Source organism: Struthio camelus, chromosome 1, assembly GCF_040807025.1.
Source record: "Struthio camelus isolate bStrCam1 chromosome 1, bStrCam1.hap1, whole genome shotgun sequence".
Lineage (NCBI taxonomy): Eukaryota > Metazoa > Chordata > Aves > Struthioniformes > Struthionidae > Struthio > Struthio camelus.
Genome location: NC_090942.1, coordinates 29,353,574 through 29,379,809, shown reverse-complemented (window position 1 = coordinate 29,379,809; position 26,236 = coordinate 29,353,574). Strand labels below are relative to the sequence as shown.

Below are 26,236 nucleotides of genomic sequence, written 5' to 3'. Positions count from 1 at the left end.
AGAATCCTAAACTTATAAGAAAACTTTCTACTACACATTATAAGATAAATAGACATGTAAATGCCAATTATATTTTCAGTACTCCAAACAAGTAGGCAGAATTACATTCACAACATCCCCACTTATTTTATAATATCTTGTATATGTGTATGAGTCAGTGAAAAGCCATCTGGAGCCCTCTCATGCTGATAATGTCTTGTTCTGTTCTTCTGCACAAAGAGCAATTTGTCCAGTCCTATTCTGAGAAAAATTGCTGTTCATCTACCATATCGCTTAGGAGACAATCGCATATTATATTATGACTACTTCCACCCCTACATGAATAAACAACTTTGTTAGATGATACATGTTATATATTAGATTGGTCTCCCCTTCACACTGGCAGCTCTTGTGGCATTTTTCTGGAGTAAGAATGTTTTTCCCTTGGTAGAGGAGGATCAGGTTAGGGAACATTTAAATTAACTGGACATACACGAGTTCATGGGACTTAATGGGATAACATTGTAAGGCCACTCTTGATAATCTTGGAAAGGTCATGATGATCAAGAAAGGTTCCTGAGGATGGGAAGGGAGCAAATGTCACTCCGATCTTCAAGAAGTGGAAGAAGAAGGATCCAGGGAACAACGGGCCAGTCGGCCTCACCTCGATTCCTGGAAAGATGATGGAGTAACTAATTCCAAACATATTAAGGAGAAGCAGGCAATTGGGAGTAGCCAGCATGGATTTACAAAGGAAGAAATTGGCTACCAGTCGGCTACTCGACCAACCTGGTAGCCTTCTGTGGTGAAGTGACAAGCTCAGCAGAAGAGGGAAGAGCAGTGGATGTCTATCTCAGCTTTAGAAATGCCTTCAACGCTGCCACCCCTAACATCCCCACAGACAAACTGGTGAAGTACAGACTAGCTAAGTGGACAGCGAGACGCACTGAAAACTAGCTGAGATGCCGGGCTCAAACAGTTGTGATCTGCAGCACAGAGTTTGGCTGAACTATTTAGGCCAGTCACTAGTGGTTTCCCCCAGCAGTCAATGCTGGGGCCGGTACTGTTTAACTCTTCATTAACAGCTTGGAAAATGAGACAGAGGGCCCCCTCAGCAGGTTTGCCGGTGACACTAAACTGACAGGAGTGATTGAGACCGCAGATGGCTGTGCTGCTATTCAAAGGGACCTTAACAGGCTGGAGAAATGGGCAAACAGGAATCTCACGAAGTTCAGCAAAAGGAAAGGCCAAGTCCTGCACCTGGGGAGGAATAATCCCATGCACCAGCACAGGCTGGGAGCCAACTGACCGGAAAGCGGCTTTGCAGAGAAGGGCCTGGGGGTCCTGGTGGACAGCAAGTTGGACGTGAGCCAGCAATGGGCCCTTATAGCAAAGCTGGCTAACAGGCTCCTCGACCGCACCAGGAACAAGGTCGCCAGTGGGGCGAAGGCAGCCATCCTTCGCCTCTGCTCAGCACTGGGGAGGCCACAGCTGGAGGGCTGGGCTCGGGCCTGGGCTTCCTAGGGCAGGAGAGACACGGACCTACCGCCGTGCAGGCAGCAAAGGACCACCAAGATAGCTTCCATACCATGGAACTAACCCAGGTGAGCCCCATAGCTGGCATCTCTTTAGCTTTGTTGTTTGTATTAAAACTACTTACCAGAGGGTGAGACGGTATTTCGCATTATAAAAACAAAGCTATTATCTGTTTAACTGTTGGGAAGGGTGACTTCAGTGGACTGCCATGACTTGTTCATAATCCAATTCAATATCTCTTTGTTAGAGAAGTAAATCAATTTTATGAAGCAGAATTTCTCTATATTTGCTCAGAGCTAAAGAGAGCCTACTGAAGTGATAAGAGGCTAGAATTTCAAAAAGAAAAAGATAAATAATAACTGTACTCCTAATTCTACCCTGTCTCCCTCTCCCAGGATCTGGTGCTTACACCACAACCTATGTTTATTCCATGATCTCCCAGCTGACCAATTAGGTGTAGACTTAAGGTAGGAATTCTTATCATGACTGTGTATGGTTCCAGGCATTAAAGAAGGTATTTTGATTACTGCTCAAGAAATATTCCCAGTTTACCAAGCTTGAAACTTGTTTAAACCTTTTTTTTGGAAGAAAAATAATAGGTAAGAGTATGACATAGCATAATTTTCTGAGGTCTTCTGACTCCCTAGCTTTTGAATATGAGACAGAAACTGCCTCAGTTTCACTAAGCAGCTGTCAATGACTGCTGTGTAATGGTCATGTTTCCACACTGTTTCCTCTAACCATTGGGATAAAAGAGTACACTTTGTTTACAAAAGATAAGCCCGGGGAAAAGGGAGGAGATGCCACACCACACATCAGAAATGTAGGTCCTTGCCCAGAAGTGCTAGAAGAGGTGAGAGGCAAATTAGTTGAGCATCTCAAACAAAAAGTCAAAAAGAAAAAAACAAAGGCAATGTCAGGATAGGGACCTACTGGAAATCACCTAATCAGAAGGACATAGAAGAAGCATTTATTTTGCAATTAACAGAAACATCCAAAGGGCAGGACTTGCAGTAAAAGGAAACTTGAAGTACACACACATATGTGCTGGAAAATAATACATCAGGATGCAGGAAGTCCAGTAAATTTTCAGGACATGTTGGGGACGGGACAACTTTCTTTTAAGAAGATGGAAGAAGCTACCAAGAAGCTTATGGCTGTTTTAGAACTGGTTCTGACTAATAGGAAGGGTCTGGTTGAGAAGCTGAAGGTAGAAGGTAATTTCGGTGAAAGTGATTACAAAACTATAGAGTTCACAAATCTAAAGAAAAGGAGGAATGAGAGCAGCAGAATAAGGACAATAGAGTTCAAAAAAGCAGACTTCTTCAAACTAAGGAACTGGAAGGTAGGGTCTCTTGGGAAGATATTCTAAGGAAAAAAAGAGTGAAAGAGTGTTCGCAGTTACTGAAAGGGACTATATTAAAGATACAATGGCAGACTGTCATGATGCAAGGGAAAGATAGGAAGCATAGTAAGACTCCAATATGGCTCCAGCAAAAGCTTTTTAAGGGCTAGGGAAAGGAAAAAGAAAGTATAAAAATATAAATGTGAATATGAAAGCAGGAACAAGGACCTACAGGTGCAGATGTAAAAGAATATGTAAAGGAATAAGATGCATATTTACACCAAAGTGAAAATGAGCTTCAACTAAAAAGAAATATAAAATGCAATAAGATAGATATTTTAGAAATGAGAAGAGGACAGGGAAGTAGCACATCTATTGCTTAACAGGGGAGAAAAGAGAACAGCAGACATATGGAAAAGCTGAAAAAGTCAGGATTATCTTTGTTTCAGTTCTCAAAAAGGGTGAGTTTTAATGAGATACTTAATATACACTGCACTTTAATAAGGCCACCAGCACTGTTTATATGTTATTCGCACTAGCAAAATGAACAAGCACAGAGTAGATATAGGTAAACATCATGAAGTTGGTGTCAGGGAAACTTGTCAGGGAAAACAAAACACTGACAAGAGAGTTATCAAAAATTATCTGTCCAACCGCCACAACGTTTCAAGTAACAGGCTGCAGAGGTCCATTGTAGGCTGTATGCAATATGTTCCTGTACACCTTGGATGACTGATTAGAGAGTATACTTTTAATATTTGCAGAGAAGTTCAAACTGGAACAGGTTGCAAATGCTCAGTAGAATAGGATTAGAATTTTAAGTAATGTTAATAAAGTAAGGGCATGGCTTGAAACCAATGTGACAAAATTCAATAAAGGCTAAGGAAAGTGCTTAGGAAGGAAGATTCAAATGCATAAATATAACAAGGGAATAGCTGACTAGTCAGCAGTACTAAACAAAGGGATCTGGGATTTCAATGAATCAGATATTTCGTCTGAGTCAAGAATATGACACTATGGCAAAAGGACACACATTCCAGGATGTATTATTAGGAGCATCATCTGCAAGACACCAGAATTATTCAGCAGAGGAGAGATGTCATCTAGAGTATGGTGTCCACTTTGGGTCACTACTGCGTAACACAAAGATGGACCAACTGGAGACAGTCCGGAAGATAACCTAACTGTAAGAGATTTAGAAAGAATGATCTGCAAGGAAATGTTAAAAGAATTGCACTATTTTAATCAAAAAAAAAAAAAAGATAGAGATTTAGAAGAAATTTGGGAATATTTTTTCAATATATGAAAGGATTTTATAGATAGCATGACATCCACTACTTTTTATTCCTACTGCAAATTTGACAAAAAGTAAAAGGATTAAGGTTTCCTATCAATAAGTGTCTTATAAGGATGAAGACAGTGAAGTATTTGCTCCTTGGAAAACTTCACTGGAGGATTTCAGGGACAGATTTGATGAACAGAATCATAGGGCTAGAAAAAAACACAAGACATTAGCTAGCCCATCTCCCCAGTATTATCTTGCATTAATAAACACCTTAGCACTACTTCCTAGGGATATTAAAACTTCCCTAGGCTTCTGCTTCATTTCTTCTTCCACAAGATGGTCAGCATCTGCCAAACCACCACTTTAGGACATAAGAACCAAAGGAATTTCCAATTGGCCAGCCTTTTCAAATTAAGCAGGTAAAATACTAAAAGAGAGAGTTTTAAGGTACTTGAACAGGACAGAGCAAGAAAGATCAGTGTCTAGCCAAAAGAAATTGCCAGGCTTCCAATCTTTTAAAGAATCAGAAATTTCACGGCACTCTTTTCAATAGTTGCAAGTAACTTTCTTGGCAAGCAGGATTTTCTTTATTTTCCTCTGTGCTAAGTACATAGTTGGATATCTCCCTCCCTTAAGAGTACTCTGCATTAGCACAGAAGTTTCTGCAGGTTTTGTCAAAATCCCTGTTTACCAGAACTGGATTTTTATGTTGCGCTAGTCTAAGTGCCGCACAAACAATTTTCACATTATTTAGTTCAGAAAATCTTGGCTTCTTTTTGTATTACATAATCTATCCAAATTTGGACAATGAATAGATATCTTCTGTAACAGTCTAATGTTTTAAATGGGACTAGTCACGTTCTTAGACTCTGCATCAATCCTCAGCAGTCTTCATCTTTGTTAGGTCTGATTTTATGTGACTGTGTGTCACTTTGATGTACCATTTCTAACATTCCTACATTGCATTTTCAGTTTTAGAGTCAGTATCTTATCTTGAATATGATCAAACCCACCCTTACCCAGAAGCACACATTTCTCTTTTGCTCAGATATAAATAAAATGCTATTAACGAATAGCAAAATTCCTTCATTCCCCTCAAAGAGTTGATTCACCACATGCTGAAACGGAGTCTAGAGGCCAATAACATCTCAAGAAATCCATTTCCATAAGGATGGATGCACCATGTAGCTTGTCTAAAATCTCATCAGTCCTAGGTTGAGAACTTAAAGCTTTCTATGCTCACAAAGACCTGTCAGTCTTGGGTACCAGTAAAATCAGCAGGGGAGCTCTGTGGACTGGAACCTCTACTTTCAGAAAGTCTTCAATTACATGGACAGTTTCCCCATTAGCTCATATAAGAGTTAGAAAGAGAAAGTCTGACTTTGGTCATCACCCAGGAACAAACACCTGCTTATGGGATTGAATCACAGTTTCTCCTTCCAATGAAGAGATCAAGAAGGAACAGTAGGAAAACAACCTCTGGTGCCACTTGATCTAACAGTGGAGGATTTTTTTTTTTTCTAATCCAATGTGTAGACACCACTGGGACCAAATTATTTCCTGTCCAAACACAGTTTCATCAGAATCGCAGTGTGAACTGCCTCTATGTGTAATGTCTGAAAAAAAAATACATATATATATATGAGTGTGTGTGTGTATATATATTATATATAGTTTATCTCCTTAAGCTACTTCAAGACCTTAATAGACTTATTCGCGCTGGAGCTGAACTTCAAGACAGTGTTACGTGGGTATATGCAATATAACCTTTGTAAATCTTTCTTACATTCTTCTTAAGTTATGTTCACATTCTCATGGTTAAAGCTCAAGAGCTCTGTAAGGTTTACCTTAAATAACTCTCAGCCATCCACTACTGATTCTTCCTCAGAAGACATTTTTACCTCCCGCCTAACCTTTATAAAAACGTGGAATGCATAAGGGAGGAGCTCTGGGGACATTCCTTGTAAATTGGCAGGAGATAAAGTAACAGTTTATCACAGTCCCATAGATTCTAATACCTGAACATTTTAATCATATATTGAGTCTCTTCATTCACTGATCTTACAGCAGAACTCAGTAGACCCACATTTCACATTCTCAGGTGTCTTTGGAAAACAGTAATCAGGAGCTGTGAGAACCTGGCTAGTGTAACCCATTGTGGGATAGAGGCTTATCATGGTTGGAGAGAGAAGTTACAGTTTTAGAGAACTAAGGCAGCAAATTCTATGACTTCTGATGAATAATTCTTCCCCAGCCTAGCTGTCTTCCTACATTATCTGATTCTTACCTTTTATAATAACTGCTGATAGGGAAGGGCTTAGGGCTCAGGTACATTTATTTTATTTTCCCCCTTTAATAGTAACTGTAGCCTTTGCCATTCTTAATAACCACCTCAAAAATTCTATGCTAAAATGAAGGCTCTGGCACTATTTCCTTTCTCTAAAGATCCCTTGAAACACTGAGAAGAACATACTATAGGCTAAGCAGAATAGCTTGAACTATGCCTCTGAGGAACTGCAGTCGGTTTCCTGGCTCTCTCAAGTTTCAGATCCAAAGTAACCCAATCCTTTCTTAAGGCAGTTGTTACACAAGCTACAGTTTTCAGCTTCTTTACGGAGGAACTACCTGAAGTCTCTGCTTGAAACTCTGCTGCTGGGCTCGAGAAGGTGACTGTCTTTCGCCAAGAGGAACATGAGTCAACACGTATCTGTGGTGTCCCACTTCCCTCTGGGGCCTCAGTGTAGCTCCGTTTTGCTGTAATCCAGCACTGCATGTTAGCACCTGCTAGCCCATGCTTTCTAGTTTACAGCCTTGCTCAGGACTACGTGGTGTTCTCTGGCTATGGCTCCTGAAATCACTGTCAGGTGGGTCATCCAAATAATTTTTCTGTCAGCAGTGACTGGCATATTACAAGCCTGCAGAAGCACACCTCTGTAGGTGTGTTTGTATGTGAAGTGTGGAGCGTGTGCAAAGATGAAGGTAACAGATGAGAAGACAGCTAATGTGTGTATTAAATACTATTTGTTCTGTCTGTAATCGTAACAGCAAGTCAGTAATTCTGTTCGTATATATGCTTGCAAATATGTTTGTAAATAGTAGTGACAACTGAGTAATTCCCAAATCATCTATTGTATTGTGTAAAGTCTTTTGTTAACATTTACCAGGCAACCCTAATAAGAGACACTACAGAAGTAAAGTATAAAGAAAATGTAATCTGTTGTGGGTGAGTTTCACACAGTCGGCCTAATTTTTGCATTTCATGTCAAGCTATCTCTCTTTGGTGTAACTCTCTGGGTAAACCTAAATATATCGTATCATGCAGTCCTGATCCAAGGGCCAGTACCAGTGTGCAGAGCTACCAGGACCATGGCTTCTTGTATTGAGGCTGTCACTGGGGGTGACAGGCCCAGTGCCAGGGCCAAACTGCAGCTGCAAACCTGTGAACACAGCATCAAGGTGAGCCAGAACTCAGAGGAGCGGATCCAGCCCTTCCACCAGGTGTAACACCATGTTGCCATTGCTAGTAACAGGCCACCAGCTTTGTATTGACTTCACAAGGCTCAGAACTGAGGCTTGTCAGGCTGGATCTGAAATTCTTTTTGATCCGCCTGCAGCTTTGTTTCGCTGTGATAGCAGTTTCTCTAATTGACTAGCTGTCGATGGCTAACTTGTTTTACTTTCATTTATCTTTGTGTAGTACAACCACAGTTTTATAAAGATAGCAGTAACATGCAGTTAATCTATGTAGAATGAGATATTTATAACTCTAACACAATGAGGCGTGTAAAGAAATACAGGCCTGGTATGAGAGCAGAGGCCTTGAGAAGTGACGACGCAGGATGCGGCATTAAGAAGTACAGGTATGGGATGATAAGAGATGGGACATAGGCTTGGACCTGGAGACCGCCTGGCTATGAATAACTCACTAATGGTCAGTTGAAAAAAAAATGTAGACTTGGATCTGGACAAAAGTGGTTTTATGGGCAACAGAGATAACTAAGAAATAGTATCTGATGCACATAAAGGGCACCATATGAAGCAAATTCAGATGTAATCTGGAGATGCAGATCAGTGAAGAAAGAGAAAGGTGTAATTGCATGCTAGGAAACATGATCCAAGTGGATCCTGATGGAGGAAGAAAAAAACACCAATATGAGCATCCTATTCCTCCCAGGGAAGGACTCCATATGCTGACAGCTCGCTGTAACACCCCCACTGCCAGCACCAGAGAGAAATGACCAACCTTGGGACCCAGAAGAGCAGTGGAAGGGTGAGCCTAATGCCAGAAAAACTAAGAAGTATGTGTGTTACAGTACTACTACTACTGTTACTTTTTCTGTATATAAGTACTCCAGCTGCATTATTATTCTTTCTTTTTCTGTAATAATTAGACTAGACTAATGATAATTTTTAGATTAGACTGTTAAGGTTTCCTTTATACTAACAATACATTCTTGGCTTTACTTACATATGCTTAGTTTTTCTTATGTCTGGGCAAAGGTGTGGATTCTTTGACCATAAACAAGATTTTGAGCATAACAGACCTTAGTAATCCCCATTACGTACCCTGATGAAGGTTATTTCATTTGCGCTATTCCTCACTCTCTGTCTCTCGCCCCACAGTATAGCAGCTCTTCAGGCAGTTTTGTTGAGGTAACAGCTTCCAAGTTGTTTCTAAAACCCTGCAGGCCCTTTTTCGCTGTGGCTTCCTGACTAACCTCAAGATACACCAGTTTCATTAGAGTTCTTGTAAATTAACGCAGCGCTTCCTGGAGATTTGAAATTATTCATGACAAGGATTCCGGATTCAGGCCAATGATATACGCTGTGGTGAGGGTAGTCAGAGTAATGAATTAAAAGTCTGACTGCTATTTTTCCCTCTCTTTTGACAGTACAGCTCCAAAATCAAATTACTTCGTAAGGTAATTTATAAAACTTTGTTCCCATACAGCAAGAAAGGATTGTTCAAGCTACCTGTACATGTTGCTTTCAGTATCTTTCACCCAAAGGCCTCATAACCCATTGTAATGGTTGACAAGTATTATTTGGTAAGTATTATCCTTCTTATTACAGGTAGGGACTCAGAAATAAATACATGTTAATTTACCTGCCAAAGAAATAAATCTGTGGAAAAGCGTGAAATGAACTCTCACATCCAAAATGAAATGAAACTAATTAGTATTACTTAAAAGCAAGTACAAAGGCATAGCTGGCTTTCCTAGAAATAAAATATACTTTTCTTCTGTCTGGAAACACCTAGTTTAGGGTTCAAACAGAGGGAACTCTTATTCAAGCAATTTGAGTCCCGATTCTGATTTTGCTGTAACAGAGCAGGAAACGGTCCCGTTGTATTACTTTTATTATTTCGCTTTTTGTCCACTAGATGTCCTCAGCATGTCACATTAAGCTTTGTCTTCTCAGATCGTCTCTTTTTAAACAGAAAGGGCATATACTTCTTTTGAAGTGTGTATTATTAAGATATCATGATTAATAACTTTCACTCCAGAGTTCATTTTATCTGGAAGATTAGCAAGACATCGATCCTCAAGGAGAGCACAATAATTTAATTCTCTGGTTGAGATATAGCTGCTTCCCAATTTAGGAAGCAATTAAGGATCATGTATGCTTTCTTCTCTGAAAATATTTAAGCAATCAAAGCCTTAAAACAAACTAAAATCCTTGCAGTAAAAATCCTTATATATCAAAAGGGAAGCCTTAGCAGTTTTTTTTTTTTTTCGTGTTACTGTATTACTTTCTAAGGATGTGTAACAGTTGCACAGACCCATTCACAGTTGACTGGGTTAACAGCGGGAGTCTTGCTTAATTTGAGCTTTAATGGATCTTTAAACTAAGATGAGAGCAAAATCTGGAGTGATCACAAATATCATTTTAAGCCTTTTCCGCCTTCCTAAAAGGGCCTCTGCAACAAAGCGTGGGAGGCTGGGAACAAAGCTGTCGTATTAGACACTTAAAGCAGGTAAGCTGAGCCAGAACTAATCCTGCAATACCTTGACTGTTCTGAAAACGCAGTAAGCTCTGTGAAGCTTTCCGGTTTTGCATTTACTCAGCTGTAAGGGCTGCTGGGGTAGAGCAGCTCAGTGGAGGACTGCCTGTCTGTTGCTTTCAGGGATGCAATAAGGATTCCTAAAAGGCACCAGTGGGTCTCCGACTGGAAACACTCTAGCAGCATGTTTCTGACTCTCAGGGCATCAGGTAAAAGATAGTGCTGTGTAGAGAAGCAATTCCTGTCCCGGAGAGAAAAAAACAAAGCGAGTACTCTGACCGACCTTTTACTCTGCTGCTCACACACCTTCCTGGAACAATAGTAAACTCTGACTGGGGGTCCACAGCCTCCAGTAGTTTCACAGCAGCCACCAGGACTTACTGTGACAATGAAGAGCATAATTCAGCCAATAATGACAAAGAATGGATGTAAGAGACAGCGAAACAAAGCCAGATGCTCTTGTTGCCACACATTTTCTGCAGATATTTAGGTATTTCTGTTTCCAGAAATCAAGTGGGATGCTACTTACTACTAGAAGAAAGTTTTTTTTTTTCATTTGTATAAAAGAGTCTCGTGAATTTTACACTGGAAAAATAGCAGTTTTAAAAGTGAGCTGGCTAAGAAGAGCTTTCCACTTTTTTTTTTTTTTAAATGACAAATGAATCTTGGAGGTTTTGCCTGGGATTCGTTTTTGAAAGAAAATGAAGTGTTTAATTTTCAGTATGTTCCTTTCAGAGTAATTTTCTCTGTAGCCCAGAACTTCAGCGCTGTTCAAAAAACCAGTGAAACAACCTACACCTCAGGAAAGCAGGAATTGAGCAATCAAAAGTAGAAGAGAATTTAGCGAAATATTTTCAAAACTTTCTGTTGTTTGCTTTCTACTCGTTAACATTTGAGCTATGAAGGGATTTCCCCGTGCCAGGGAAAATCTTCATCTACCCCATGCAGCCGCTTTCCGGTACCTTTATGCATCAGCAAGGGCTGAGAGTTCTTAACTTAGGCGCTGGAAGTTCTTAATTTGCAAAATCTGTCAGCCGGGGTTTGGTACAAATCCATCAAGAATTTATACGGCCTGAAAAACATTCCCACGTCCTGCCAGTTTGGGGGCTGTTTTCCCCGCCGGCGGAGCACCCGCGGCCGCTGCTCGGGCCGGGCGCCGGGCCGGGGCGGCGCGGTTGTCGCTGGCGGTGGCCGCGGCTGCCCCGCTCGCTCACCCCGGCGCGGCTGGGACCGGCTCCGGCCGCCTGCCGCGGACCGCAGGGGCGTCCCGGGGGAGCCCGAGCGGCCCGGCCCGGGGAGCGCCGGCGGGGCGGGCGGCGGAGCGGCCGGCGCCGCCGCCACGGGCGCTGCCGGCGGGGGCAGGGAGACACCTAGCGGGCGCGGGGCGTCCCGCCAGCGCCGGGGCCCTGCGCCACGCGGGAAAAAAATCACTAGGGTCGGGACAGCGCGCTGGCTGAAGCTCCAAAGTCAGAAGAGAAGAGAAAATGAGAGCTGAGCGGTTTTCTCATTCTTCCTACACTATCTCCCCGGGCAGAAGAACAGGGTGGTTTCTCTCATTCACCGCGGTATACAACCTCAGTTCTCTCTTGTCCAGTCAAAGTCAAACAGAAGAACATCAGTTACACAAATAACCTGAAAATAGGTAGCCATCCTAGCTAAGCATAGATCAAATAGGATCTATCTCTCTCTCTCTCTCTCTCTTTTTTTTCTTTTTAACTCAGCTAGCTGGAGTAATATGTGTTCTGTCCTGCATAGACCTAGTGAGATGTGACCGCTTTTAATAGGTGATGTAGATTCAAAAATGCACAGAGTAAAACCACCTCAGTGTACTTCATCACTTAGGCCTCAAGCAGATTAAGCAAAATAAACTGCAATATGCGGATAGGGCACTAGGTCAAATATTATAAGCAGTTATAGCTCAATGCTACTACTGACTTCCTGTGTTACCCTTAAGTCCCTACACTGTCTCCCTGCTCACTGCCTGAGCATCCTAATCTGTAAAAATAGAGATGATATTGAACTGTCTTAATTCTAAGGAAGTGTATAAGAGTAAATGAGCTTTTAGGATCTATTTTGTCCTCATGCTCTGTATCTTTATTACATCTTATAAGGTCTAACAGGCTATCCTAGAGTAAGGTAAGTTACCACATAGTTAAGATTTTCCTAACTAACTCGTAGAGATTTACTTTTACCTGATATCTACTCTAAAATTTGCAAAAGCACCCTAATGCAATCAAAACCTAGAGATTAGGAGGTGTATTATTAGGTAGATTTTTTTTCCAAAACTGAGACAGAGTTTCTGAATTGATACAATGTAAAAATTCTCTGACTTTTTTGTGGCAGAAATAAAATTCAGAGTGTTCAAAATGTAACTTGCTCACAAGGGATATTTGACAATGTAAAAGGAGAACATTTCCTCCCTGAAATTCACGTGGTGGGCTGACTAAAGCTCTCTGGGGATTCCCCTTCTGCAGACTTCAAGTGGGGGAAATATTGCCAAATACATCAGATCATCTGTTCTCTTCTACTCTTTCCTGTCTGCAGACTGTCTGAGGTCCTTCTGAGGTTCCTCTGGAGTGGAACTCCCCTTTGATACCCTATAGAGTTCATTTGGCGAACAAGGTTAAAAACCTCTGCTTTTCTTTTTGCCATATACCATACTCATAAATATTTCCCTCCCCATCACTAACTTCCCCACTTTGTCCTGTATCTATTAGGAAAACATACTTTCTTCGTGCCTTGAGTGTCCTGATACTATAAAGCAGGAAAAGTTCATTGACTACACAAGCTCACTCATTAGCCTCTTCTACAAGGTTGAGCTCTGCCTTATTTATCCTTCTCATCTTTTTCCAGACTACATTCATCTTGCTGAAAGTTCATGTGTGGTCTAAGCTCGCCATCTAGGCTCCTTAATGGAAACACAGAAAATGATTCATTTCATCTCTGTTTTACAACTTGAGAGGATAAAGTAACTCACCTTGGGAAGTGTTTTTCTACCTTTTCATTTCTCCCTCTCTCTAGACGAAGCCTAGACAACAAGTTTAGATTGAACGCTTAATATTTCCTTGATGGAAATTAAATGGGATGGATTTCAGTTCATCTTATCAAAAGCTTCCTCCCAGGTAGCTGCTTTCCTCCTCAAGTCTCTAGCATTTCCTGGAATTGCAGGGGCTCCACAAGGAGCCTCTAAGAAAAGGAGTTCTGTCATGATTTATTAAGGCTTGCTAAGCAGTTGATCCATTGAGCCAAAAAAGGACTGGAAACATTATACAGTTTTCTATCCTGGAAAAGGTTAGTGTTGCCTGGTGCGTCTGTGCTTCTGCAAATTACAGGATATTTGGAAAAAGGGGATAGGTTATGCTCAGGAACCTTTGCCACCTTGCTGCTCAAAAATTAAGAATTAGAAATCAAGAAAACACTAAGTTACACTCTTGAATAGAGTATCCAAATTAATGTAATTCAAGAGTCCCTTCACAAGCCAAATATCTTTCTAACACTGTAATGAGTTTAAAGTTATGCATACACTGATTTAGGCATACATAGCTCCACAATTCTGTAGGAGGAACTATCAGTATGAATACTTTTTTTGTTTGTATATATGAGACTTAGTTGCACAAAGGCCTAAAATGTACTGACCTTCTCCTGTAGGAGACTCTTAAAATAACTTACTGGATCCAGTCCTCAGGAAAGAGGAGCAGATGGTCCTTCTTTATGATTTGTCTGACTAAGTTACTTTTTTTTTTTTCTATGGAGACAGCTGGAAACTTTAGCAATTCTTAAGTTCCTATCCTTAATCAGTATAAACAATTGAAATAAAAATATGAATATGAAAATGAAAATGTACATAAAACTATAATTAGTTTACTTATATAAGTTTCAAGCATTATATATTATAATAAAGCCTTCTAACTACACTAAAATTAAAGAATTCTAGTTTGTAGAATCATTACAGCTCTTCTGACTGGAAGCAGTACAGTCTTCTGACATTAAGAGGAATTAAATGTTATTAGAACAGAGTTCAGACGGGATTGGAAGATTTTCCCTCTGAACTCTGCAGTTTTATCATGTATTTTTAAATATACACACATAACTCTTATGTCTTTGAAAGATAAAATTCAAATAAAGTGATGTGGCTAGGATTTTAGTGAAGTGTTTGGAGAAGATTGTTAGGAAAGCCTGATAGATAGGTTCAAACGAACACTCTTTCCCCTGTCAAATGTAGTACTTCTTCCAGAACAGACCATGTTCCCAGCATAGAAATATAAGCCCAGGTTCAGGAACTTTCTTAATCAATTGTCCAGAATGAAGCTGCTAAAGTGTATTACCCACACTCTTACTGTTAAGTACACGTTTAAGTGTTGGAGAAGCTGAAGCTTTCTGAATTTTAATTTCTGGATAACATATACCATTACAAATTGTTTTCAATTTTGAAAATGAAAATCTACCTTAAAAGTTCAAAATTTAAGAGCTCTATTAATATACCTTGCCAATAATTCCTTCTGAATGTAAATGTCTCTTCTAAGAGAAAAGCTGCCAAACCATGCAGATGTTCTGCTACACTGTAGGCAGGCCTCAGACCATATATTGAATTGTCACAGCCTAACAGTAACCTTTAAAAGATGCTCATTTCATGCATTCCTTTTCTTTTATTGACGGAGATAAAAAAAAAAAAACACCCATAAATTAATAGTAGGGAAGAGGAATCACCAGTAATCCTGTGGGAGTTCCTAAAAGCTGTCCTTAAAGACAAAATAAATGCTTTTTTGAAAGACAAAGCAGCAGGCAGAGAAAATCAAATTCTTTGGGATCATAATCACACATTTTAGAAATACAACACAAAAAATTCAAATAGGAATAGCGTTAAAATCTTTAAAGTGCAATAGAATTGAACTGAATCATAATAACTGAAAACTAACGTGACAGATGTAAAAAATTAAATTTGCAAAAAATGGTGCTGACATTTTATCTGAGGGAGGAAGAGTCCTCCAGTGCAAGCCCATACATTTTCTGTTAGCTGATGACAAAACCAGCAAAGGAGAGAGAGCTCAATTTTTCTTAACTATCAAAGAACATGAACACAGGATAACAGCAATTCCGTGTTTCGTTACCAAAATACAGACTTGCCTGATTATTATTACATAACATTAGTGCCTCTCAGAGAATCGCTGGAAGAGGAGAATAGCAAAATACTCATTAAATCTTTTCACACTCATGAAATCTGCTCTCTGCTGGAACATCTGTACTGAGCTCTGAAGTGTATGACATGGTCACCGTTACAAGAGTAACAAAAAGGTTAAAAAAGAAAAAAGAAAAGAAAGAAAAATTATCTACTTTTATAGCAGAACATGTATATGAAAATACACCGCCACACTGCTACACCAGTACTTCAGGTAATGAATGTCTGAAAAACACATAAGTCAAGGGGATTTTTTCTGGCTGCAGCTCAGCTCCAGATTCAGAGACCTCCAGTGGGGTGTTATGGGTAGGGATCTACATTGTTTTAGATGTCTAAGCTTCCATTACAGTCAGTGGAGTTTTAGCAGTAATCAAAGAGCAGCTGAATCCACCCTGGAGTAGCTGGCCAGCTGAGTTATTCTCCAGGCACCTCTCACTTTACTGACCAGATCCCCGTTGGGTATGAGGGAGTTTAGATATGTAGCTCACATGTAGACATCTGCCTGTAGGTGTCATAACCTCAAACCAAATCCCAGTTCTTTAAAGAGCTTTAAAGCAGGGTATTACAGCACTCTCTGAGTAAGGTGGAATTTCATTCTGTTTAGATATGTTTTCACTTAGGTTCAATCTGATACCTACCTTGGAAGGGCTGTTTATAGTCTGTATGCCAAGTAAGGCATGCACCTTCAGTTCTTCTAGTTCTTGCAAAAGTGTCAGGATATATTCTTTAATTGTGAGATCAGAAACCGTTGTTTTTCCCTCAAGACTCCACTTTATTTAGTGGTAAAAACATGTGGTAAAAGCAGAATTTCAGGTAAGGAACAGGAGGACACTGCACATCTGTTTGAGATCTCCTTCCATGATTCTCACATCCTTTACAGAATATTAATCTGGAGTATTTAACATGTTCATTACCATTGTATTTCTCAATGATTAAAGTCATCTCTACCCCCCACCACCATCACCACCTTTTTCTCATTTTTTGCTGTAGACAAGTGGGAAAAAATGTTTTTTACTGTTTTTTTTTCATTCATGTCCTCTTCACACACACGTTACATTGAAGAGCTGAATATCTCAGTCCACCCAAAACAATATCAAAAACAGATAGGAAGGGACTGATCTGTGAGGCACGCTCAGAATACACGTAACGTGCATAGACATCACTGAGTTCAATGGCACAGTCACAGTAATCACATTGAGAGAAGTGTGAAGAAGGACCTAGCAGTGATTTCTTATATTAAGAAAGGGTTACAGTGTCCCAATAACAGTGAAACCAAGCTTCTGGGACCATCTCAGCCTGGTGAGGTTGAAACCCATAACCTATAGCTTCTCAGGAGATTGCCCTAACAAAAAGTTTTTCATCCCACATCTTAAAACTAGGCCATGGTTCAGCCATGAGTTCTGGGATAGACAGCAAGAGATGGGCAGTTTGACCCCATAGCTCCCAATGAACACCGTGAGAGGGATCTTGGTGTGAAGGGATCTGGACCCTACTCTAGGGCCTGCTTATGCATCACTGATTAAAACATCAGCGGACAAAAGGTACAGACAACTCTGGCAGCAGGGAGTAGATGGCACTGTCACAGCCAGGAGAACACACCACCATCTCTGGAGCCCAGTCCTAGCCACAGCCTTTCCATCACTTTTAAATGTGTTTGGCTCCTACAGTGAAGAACTTCACTAGGCTCTGCCATGTTACAATGATTTCATAGAGTTTTTTTTTTTAATACTTTCTTCAAGTAAATGAACACAAAGACCTATAAATAGATTTTAAATTACTGTCTCTATCATACACATGTGTGGAGGACATGAAATTTCCTGGGAGTTTGATCTGTGTTAATTAAATCCAAAAAAAATTCCATAAGGTCCAAAGCATGCTTAATGAATTAACATGGAGGCCCTGTTGAGCAAAAGCCTTTTAAACTCCAGTGAAACCAATCAACTCACATTTTATTATTATCCACTTAACAAATTTAATCTGTCACTTTTTATCATATGAAACCACAGTTTTTCATAAATGCTAATTAAAACCATTTAAAATGGAAATCTTCTAAGGGGCTTATGCAAAGTGTGAATATTGATGCAAAGAAATAGGCCTGTTTGTCCTTATGAATGAAAGATAGCAGTATTTCTACCAGAGCAAGTACTCGAGAAAAAGAATCTTCAGGGAAAAAGCGCAGAATCCTAAATAAATCTGAGACATGGAGGGGTGTCAAAAAGTGCTACTTAAAGGAAACTGCTATTCCCATTTCACTAGTGGGATACCACTTAGTGTTGAAAGGTGTCACCACATTTGAACCACAAAAAGCTGAAGAAAAGCAAACAAACTGAAAATGGAGGGGGAGGAAGAGAAGAAGAAGCTGTTCCAAATTTGAACCTTAGAATCCACACATATTGAAGCCAATTTAATGATCATCTATAGCACGGCCCATGAGTTACTAATATGTGGGAATACTGCAGAGCACTGTAATGAGTGCTTTCCTAGCAAGTAGCAGGAAGTGATGGATTTCACATGCAGCACATGCTTTCTTTAGCAACTGTTTTTACTCTACCAAATTTTTTTCATGAATATATTAATAATTGCTGCCAAATTTTCTGCTCTTAAATCTAAACAAGACAATAGATTAGAAGGAAGAAACAAAAAAAAGGTTGAAATACTACTTGCAGTCCATGTAAGCAGCCTTTAAATCTTGCTTTCTTTAGACTTTCTTCTGGCCTTTTTTGTTTGTCTCATATGTACAAAGTCATTTTTAATTTGTTCCTCAAGGTCTTCAATTTAGTTTCCAACACTTCAACATAAATCAGAAACAACACTGGAGCCTCTAACGCAAAATCATAGAAAAATACAACCGGAAGGGTCATGAAGAAATCATTCCATCCCTTCCCCAGAGATACCGTGGGATAAACTCTACTCATATCATTCCTGACAGGTGTTTGTATAAAGTGATTTTTAAAAGCTGTAGTGGTGGAAATTCCTTCGCAGACGACTGGACACTTCTTAGTGGTGGCCTGTATAGGCCTCAGCATAAGCTCAGATTTTACCATTAACTATTTACTGTTATTTGCTATGTCAGAAATCACTTCTGTTTACATTAGCATGAAAATAGTCCTGGCTATACATTTTTTTAGACAAATATTTCTCAGAATTAGAAATGTTAAGTGTTTTTAGATGCTGAATATCATATTTTAATACAATGACTATTTTCTTTTGAACTCAACTGTCCCAAATATCAGGGACTGCAGACCCCAAAACAATAATATTCATCTATAAACTACACTTGCTATCTAACAAGAATTTACCATAACACATGCCACAATGTAGAATTGACAAGCTGAGCTTACCGAAAAAGGCTGGCACCTATTACTGGTAAATTTGATGGTATTTTATAAATGTGAGGCAGGTCTGAGTCACTCTCACATGATGCCTAAGTGCCCACACATAAAAGAAAATATACACAACTTTTTGCTCCCGAGACTTTATACCTCAAATGTCTTAGACAAGTGCTTTCATTTTGGTTTCACATTATGTCAAAATAACACTCTGAAAATGAAATTATGCAAATACAGGACTGTATCCTCAGACCTGTTCTAGGAGACATTAAGTTGGCTCAGCCATTCCAATAGAGGATTTTCCCCCCTATGAGAGGATTTCTTATTCACTTTTGAGCCAGGATATAGTCTCTACCTTTTCTCTTAAATCTTAACTCAGTAGGAACGGGAAAAGCCAAAAAAAGGAAGGTGCCCTGCTCTGCTAAGTATCTGCAGCTATGAGACTAGCTTCCAGTCACTGGGTCAGCACCAGGACACTGAAGAAGTGACAAAAAGCACCTTTGTTACCTCTCTCTGATTCTGCATCATGAACAGATGAGAAAATTGAGGAGACAGAAAAAATCATAGCAATAAACCAGATGTAATTAGGAGGGGAGACAACTGAGTCATTTCTGAAAAGCCAATAGCTGTGTTCTCTCGTATTTTTGGTGGGGTTATTCAGAGGAAAATGAAATCTACAAATCAACATATGTAAGGGTGGTAGCAGAAATAAGTATGGCAAGGAGGAAAAAAAAGGCCAGATAATCAAGCTAAAGAGAACAATTGGGCATTTCCAAATTTACAAATATAACTACTGGCATTTTAACTTCAAAAACCTAGCAGGAGAATTTAGGCAATAACAAGATAGTGATTTCTAAAATGATAGATTTATGTGAAGCAGATAGATAGACTGAAAAAATTACAGGTTAACGCAACAGACATTGTCCTTAAACTCTGGTGATGAAGCTAAGCTGACATGGATGACTTCTCATTTACTAACATGGGTCCAGATATTGACGTTTGATAAGTAAATAGTTAATCTAATTTGGGGTAGATCATCCACAGCACTGAAGAAGTTCCATCAGCTTCTGTATTTGATATGAGGAATATGCACCATTCTCAGGACTGAGTGGCTAGAGTCTCAGAGAATTTGAAGGATTCAACAATATACAAAATATAAAGAATAAACTTCAATCCCATCAGAAAGGAAAATGACGTGCAAGTGACAGGTTTAATGCTCTGTATAAGGAAATTATTCATATCTATGCAAACAGAATGTAAAACAAAACCAAAGCAAAATGGTAACATTAAAATCTACTATATGTAAAATAAAATTGCCTTGTTTTTATGTGTTCATAGTTTATCCTGACACTATTTTATTAAGGTGTCAGTTTGCATTTAATAAATATACTTTTTTTTTTCTCTATATGTTACTACCTTTTACAGCTTTGAATTATTTATCCCGTTCTTTTACTATCTTAACAACCTAAGAGCCTTAGTCTTATTAAAAATCTGACATCTTATACTTTCATGTATTTTTGAGTAAGTTGAGCAAAATTTCTGTGTTAGACAGTGGAAGATAGAGGAAACAGGGTCTCAAAGATCCCAAAAATATAGTGAGTCATTCAGACATGACACAGAGAAAATCATATGGAAAAAGCTACTGATAAAAATCTGCAAGGAAAAATTGGCAACACGTATTAGAAGTTCAAATATATGAGAAAAGATGAGCTTCTTAAAGTAATGCAAATATTTTCAAATTAGCTGTTCAACATCCAGTCCTACCATGACCTCTTAACCTACTAAGAGAATAGTTTTTTCAGATAAGTGCAGCCACAGCCCTCCTTCCTTCTACACCATGAGGAGCAATCTCCTGACCACTGAAGGTCAGTAGGAAAGAGGAAAAAGAGGATTCACAATACTTTCCATCCAAGGCTAGTTTCAAAGTCATAGAGAACTGGGCATCCTGCATTGTGTATGTATACATAGATGTGTAGAGGTATACTGTGCATATATACATATACATTGGCTATATTTGCATATGCATATTCCAGGCACACAAAGTACAAGTTTGGTGGTGCTGGGCTCGGCCTGTATGTAATTGCACACATGCGAAACAACCACAAAAAGAACCTTCTCCACACAGCTTGTGCCTCTGGAGCCAGGGCACACAGGTTGAGGGGCCTCTTGTTAATCGAAAGGCCAAGCCCAAGAAGGCAGCATAGACTTTTCCCTTATGGAGGCCAGATCCTCACTCCTACACTCCAAGACACGTTTCCAGAGAAGGAACTGATGAAGAAGCATAACTGAATTTAAGATCATCTGAAAAAGGATATGCATGATCTTCTCTTTAAATATCACATGCCGTGCAATATGTTGAAAGAATATAGATCCCCGTTTTTTTATATCTAAAAATATGTAGTGACATTTCAAAGAAGGAAGTATCTACCAAATATAGATGTGGGAGATTTCAGCATTGTCATCCTATGCTGCTAAAATTATGATAAAATAACTAAACAACCGTTCCTCCATATACATAGAGCCATTACCGACAACTGAGCAATTATAGGACACTGAGTATTCTCCACACATTCAGGGCTGGATTCTGATACCTTCACTCATGCTTAATTGTATTTTACTTCCTGAGTAACTTTACCGATGTCGAGGGTAGCACTCATGCTGCATGAATAAGTACAGCCTTATACTGTACGTTTTATTTTTTATTCCTTTACTATGATCTAAAATTTGAGTGAATATAAACATAGTTGAGATCATCCTTCCATTTACGTGGTTTTAGTTCAGAAGAAATATATTTTCAAGGATAAACAGGCCAAAACAAGTATGAATTGATATATTTTTAGTGGAGTAAAATAATAAAATGGGTTACTTTAAATCTTAGGTATGCTGTGAAATGGTAATGATCTGCAGACGATTTGAGAAGCAAAGATTTTTCTATTAACTGTGACTATTAATTGAACAAGATGTGCTAAGTGCTATGGAAAACATGAGGGAAGTGACAGCTATCAGGAAAGAAAGTGTCTTGGATTTATGAGAGAGATTCTAGCATTTTGGGATAAATTACTGAACACACCTATTTTTACACGACATTCAGACCTACAGACACTTTAAGGACAGGAGCATATGAATAGGCTTCTTGTCTCAATCAGATCTGCAGAATCTGAAAGCCAGTAAAACAGCCAGGCTTTTTCTTTTTTGCTATTGTTGTTGTTAATAATGGGCTTTAAAAATAGATTGACCAAAAAAGGGATGTAAAATAGGGACTTGGCTACATCCTCAATGTGAAATATTTTAACGAACACACTCTCATATTTTTCTTTCTCTTTCATCTAGCTCCTCTTTTCTTGGCCTCTGATAGCCAGTCAGGGAGGAGATTACTTTGGTACAGCCCTGCACCCAGGCCAGCTATTCCAATTAGCAAACAAAGTTCTGGATTCATCACTATTCTATTCTAATACTTCTGACAAAAATCAGCAACAACGATGCAAGTTTACATCCAATGCCATCATACCTACTTCTTGTAATTTAGAGATAAGAGGAAGTCAGCGTGCAAGAGCCTGATTTAACGCGAAATCAAAAAGTTTACACCAAATGCTACATCTTTTGAAATTCCACTCCAGATTCGATGCTCTGTCTTTCGTCAAAAGCATAACAAAAACATGAGAGAAGAATGATGAAGACCAGTACGCTATCCTCTCGCCTCCATCTGGTTTCCATTGGGTTTTACATGGCTGGAAACCTTTCCTCCAGAACAGCTCGCCTGCAGAAGCCCTGGCCCACGGAGAGCTCAGCAGTTTGACCTGAACAGGACCAAGCAGTCACTCACAAGGTGCTGTGGGCTGCATCACAGCACAGGAAGGTATGACTGCTTCATCCCCACATCACTCTTCCCGTTCCCCTCTCTCCATACGGTGTGCCTGGGCTGCTGGAGCGTGAACGAGAAGCTGACTCATGCCAGGACACCAGCCAGCGCCAATGATTAATGAGCACTACACTTGCACACGTTGCTCTAACAGTGATTGTTAAGAGCTTACATCAAATAAAAGAATTCAGCCAGCAAAGCCAGAACTGTGTCAAAATATCTGAGCATCAACCTCATAAAATACTACAACAGTCCAATAATAAAGTCAGCACACTCAGTATATCAGATGCAGTACCTTACACATACCGACCTTCATAACATCTTCACAGCATAAATAAACATGCTGGTATTAGTGTTACTCTTCCCCTTAATACACTAGTTTTCTTGTTTCATTAACCTTTTAAACTATGATTCTAAGTATTATATGGCAAAGAAACCTCTTTTCCTGTATGCTCATACAATGGCCCCCAACCCGTTCAGAATACCTCTGGGCATCACTGTAATACAAATGCATCATCAGAAAATACTTTAGTTCTCACATCTTGCTGCAGTGAAGTTATGTTTCTTTTTTAATAGGCAGTATATTTCAACTAGCAGCAACTGCCTTCTTCTGTTTCTATTTTCTGAAGAAATATTCTGAAAAGTGTTACCTTAGTAATGCTGCAGGCACATGATTTGTTGTATATGTTTTCTGTGTTGGCTTTTCAGATACAGAACAAACTCCTTCAGTTCTAAATGAGCAACTGTGTCTCCCTTTAGACTAGGTCATGCTATATAAACCAAAGTCACTTCCTCTTTTTCGCAGAAAACTCATTTCCTATTTATTAAACATAAATGTTAAGCTGTGACTAATGTAAAAGCATCACTATTTTGACTACTGTCAGTCTCTGAGAGAAATTTCAGAATATTACTTTAAAAAGAAAAACGATATTGATTTCTAAGATGTTGTTCCTATTGCACAAGTCTATTACAGAGGTCCTGAAAAATAGCGCAACATTTTTAACGAGGGATCAGATTACGTATGATGAAAATAAAATATGCATGTTCAGTCTAATAATTAGCAGCACTATTCGATACCAAAAGCTAAATGTAAAAAGAATGCAATTGATGATTATTTCTTTATAATATCAGCTGTATTTAGACAAATTTAGCACATAACTATTGTAACGTTATATTAAATTATGATTTCTCTCCTTATACACTTTAAGTGTTCCAGTAAACTAATACAAAGTTTGTTTTACATTTTACACACTGTGATATTTGGTAGATTTTCCTGTAAAACTGTGGGAATACTTAAGTAGGATTGTGAAAGTTGGATTCAGACAACAGCAAGTGATATCTCATTGTTAACACTCCAGATATTTTTACCCGCCCCTGAAAACAGTTCTGAATCCAGTTTTTCTTCAATTCCATTTGCTGTTGAAACGTCCTTTTTCTAACTTAGTTCGATGTTTTTCTGACAGATTCAGCAGCTTTAAGGAAACAAACTGTATGCCAAATCTCTTTTCTTCTTTAATGTCACATTTACTGCACATAAAAATGGCATCTCTGAATGGAGAAAAGTACTGTTCACTTCATAGAGATTTACAGCCCATTAGTCTGAGTTCAAGGCAGTCTTCCAAAGTTATCATGCATGTGGATTTGCCTTGGGCATGTTCTCTCTTTCCATAAGAACTTTTTTCCCAGGTAAAGTTTTGAGGATTTTTTTTTCACCTTTGTTTAGAATTTTAAGATACGCCTCCACTTGGCATGTGACTCTGCATATTTCTGAAGTGCAAGGGTTTCTTAGAAACATCGGATGTCTTGTGAGGAGCTAATTTGTACCTGTGAAATAGGTCTAGCACTTTAGAAATTTGCTGGACACTTTATATAAGAGTATAACAGGTACGGTTACTTCAATGATCTTCAGAACGTCTGGCTTTATAATTTCTGAGCTTCCTAGTGCATGCTCACATGAAGCATTACATCCACCCAGGAAATCTTCCACTGAAATACTCTTCGCTTAAATAAGGATCGTATTTAGGTTTTGCTACTTCAAACACTTTCTAGCAACCTCTGAATCAAATATCCAGAGTTTGCAGCAAAGATTAGCTAGTCTCTCCAAATTCTGTTTCTAAATTCTTTACAGTAATAAGTTTCCCAGTTCTTTTTGAGGTTTGCCACTAATAGGGAGCTGACCAATATACACATTGATAGCTTGCAAAATTTCAGCACTGCTGTCAGCCAGGCCAAAGATGCAGCCCTTCAGCCAGCCATTAAGGAGCCAGTTTCAGTACCCCATAAGCATAGTCGAACCACCTGAGTTTCTCCCACCTCTGTTGAGAGCTTACTGAAGGACTCATTCTCGTCTCAATGTTAGACATAACAAAATCTGACTAAACATGGGTTATCGATCCTCAGGATGTCATTTTAGTTTATGTCTGCCCACACAACCCTTCTCTACACTCCCACGGTTTCATTATGTTGCTTCACCTGAAATTCCCAGACCAGACACCCTGCTCCCCACCCACACATACAAATGCTGCTCCACAGTTCACTATTCTGTTTGCATACCATTGTGACAGAACTTTAAAATAGGTATTCTGAAAAAAAATCTCCCTTCACCATAGTTTAACCTCCTACCACAAAGTAAATCCTCATAACATGAGAGCTAGCATAGGAAGCTGAGCAATAGTGACAGCAAAAGGGAGAAACGCTTAACTCGTTATTAATAATGCTTAATAAACTCCTCTTTGCAATGAATGTTTCTGTTCTTTGGATGCAACCCTTCACTCAACATCAAGAGCAAAATCTCTAGACCTTCAGAGATGAACCAGCTCTTTTAGCCTATAATTTTACACGGACTGGGATGTTACAGATGCTTGTACAGCATTCTTAAAAGTCAAAAGACTCTGACCATTTTTCTCTAGAACATTTTGGTTGTCACAGCAGTCAAGTTGAAGTAGGAAAAAAGGAAATATTGCTGGTATTTTAATCATTATCTACTTTGTTATAGGAAGTTTTTCTATGCTTCCCTACTCAACCTACTGTGACTTCCTCTTTACTCAATATGTCTAATTTTAAAACTGATAACAACCTAGTTCTTGTTAGAAACTCCCAGGAGGTGCTGTTGCAGCAGAGGCTGGAGCTTAACTGCTGAGTCATTGTGTCATCTGATCGTTCCAAAAATGACTTCTAAACGTACAGGATTATATCAATATCAAATTAAAATCACAAAACGGTAGTAAAATTCTTGGTCTGTTATCCATATTTGTAGATAACTTGCAAAACATTTAGGATTAAGGAAAGTTGCTGTAAACTGTTACAGTACACTGGTATGTTCAGTACAATGGGGTGCCTGAGCTCACTACCCATCACTCAATGGAAATGCATGCCCCCATGACCCTGAAAGAGTTTTTATCCTAGAAAATAGTGGTTCTTAAACTAAAGCAGAAAGAAAACATTAGACATGTAACAAAGACCTCAGTTTAGAGAATGAGCATAGGTGGAGTAATGTTTTGACGCTGAGATTTCATTAGAGACCTACGGAGAAAGAAATCAGTGTATTTTTAAAAAGCTAAAGCAAATTCATGGTAATGACAGGAGATAGGAAGGTGGGAGAAAATAAAAGAAGAAAATAATGACAAAGACGAGGAGATGACCAAAGTGTTGATGGCCTATACCCCTCCCAAAATATCTGCAAGAACATAGAAACCCAGCACAGACATTGAGGATGGGGTATTG

General features: G+C 39.2%; 1 protein-coding gene across 1 annotated transcript in view; it reads right to left on the bottom strand.

Moving 5' to 3' along the window:
• Window positions 1-23,278, bottom strand: part of TFEC (transcription factor EC) — a 141,685-nt gene extending 118,407 nt beyond the window's left edge. Inside the window, exon 1 of the mRNA XM_068932839.1 lies at window positions 23,164-23,278. The gene's annotated coding sequence lies outside the window, so the exon portion shown is untranslated. The remainder of the gene's footprint in view (window positions 1-23,163) is intronic.
• Between the last annotated feature and the right edge of the window lie 2,958 nt (window positions 23,279-26,236).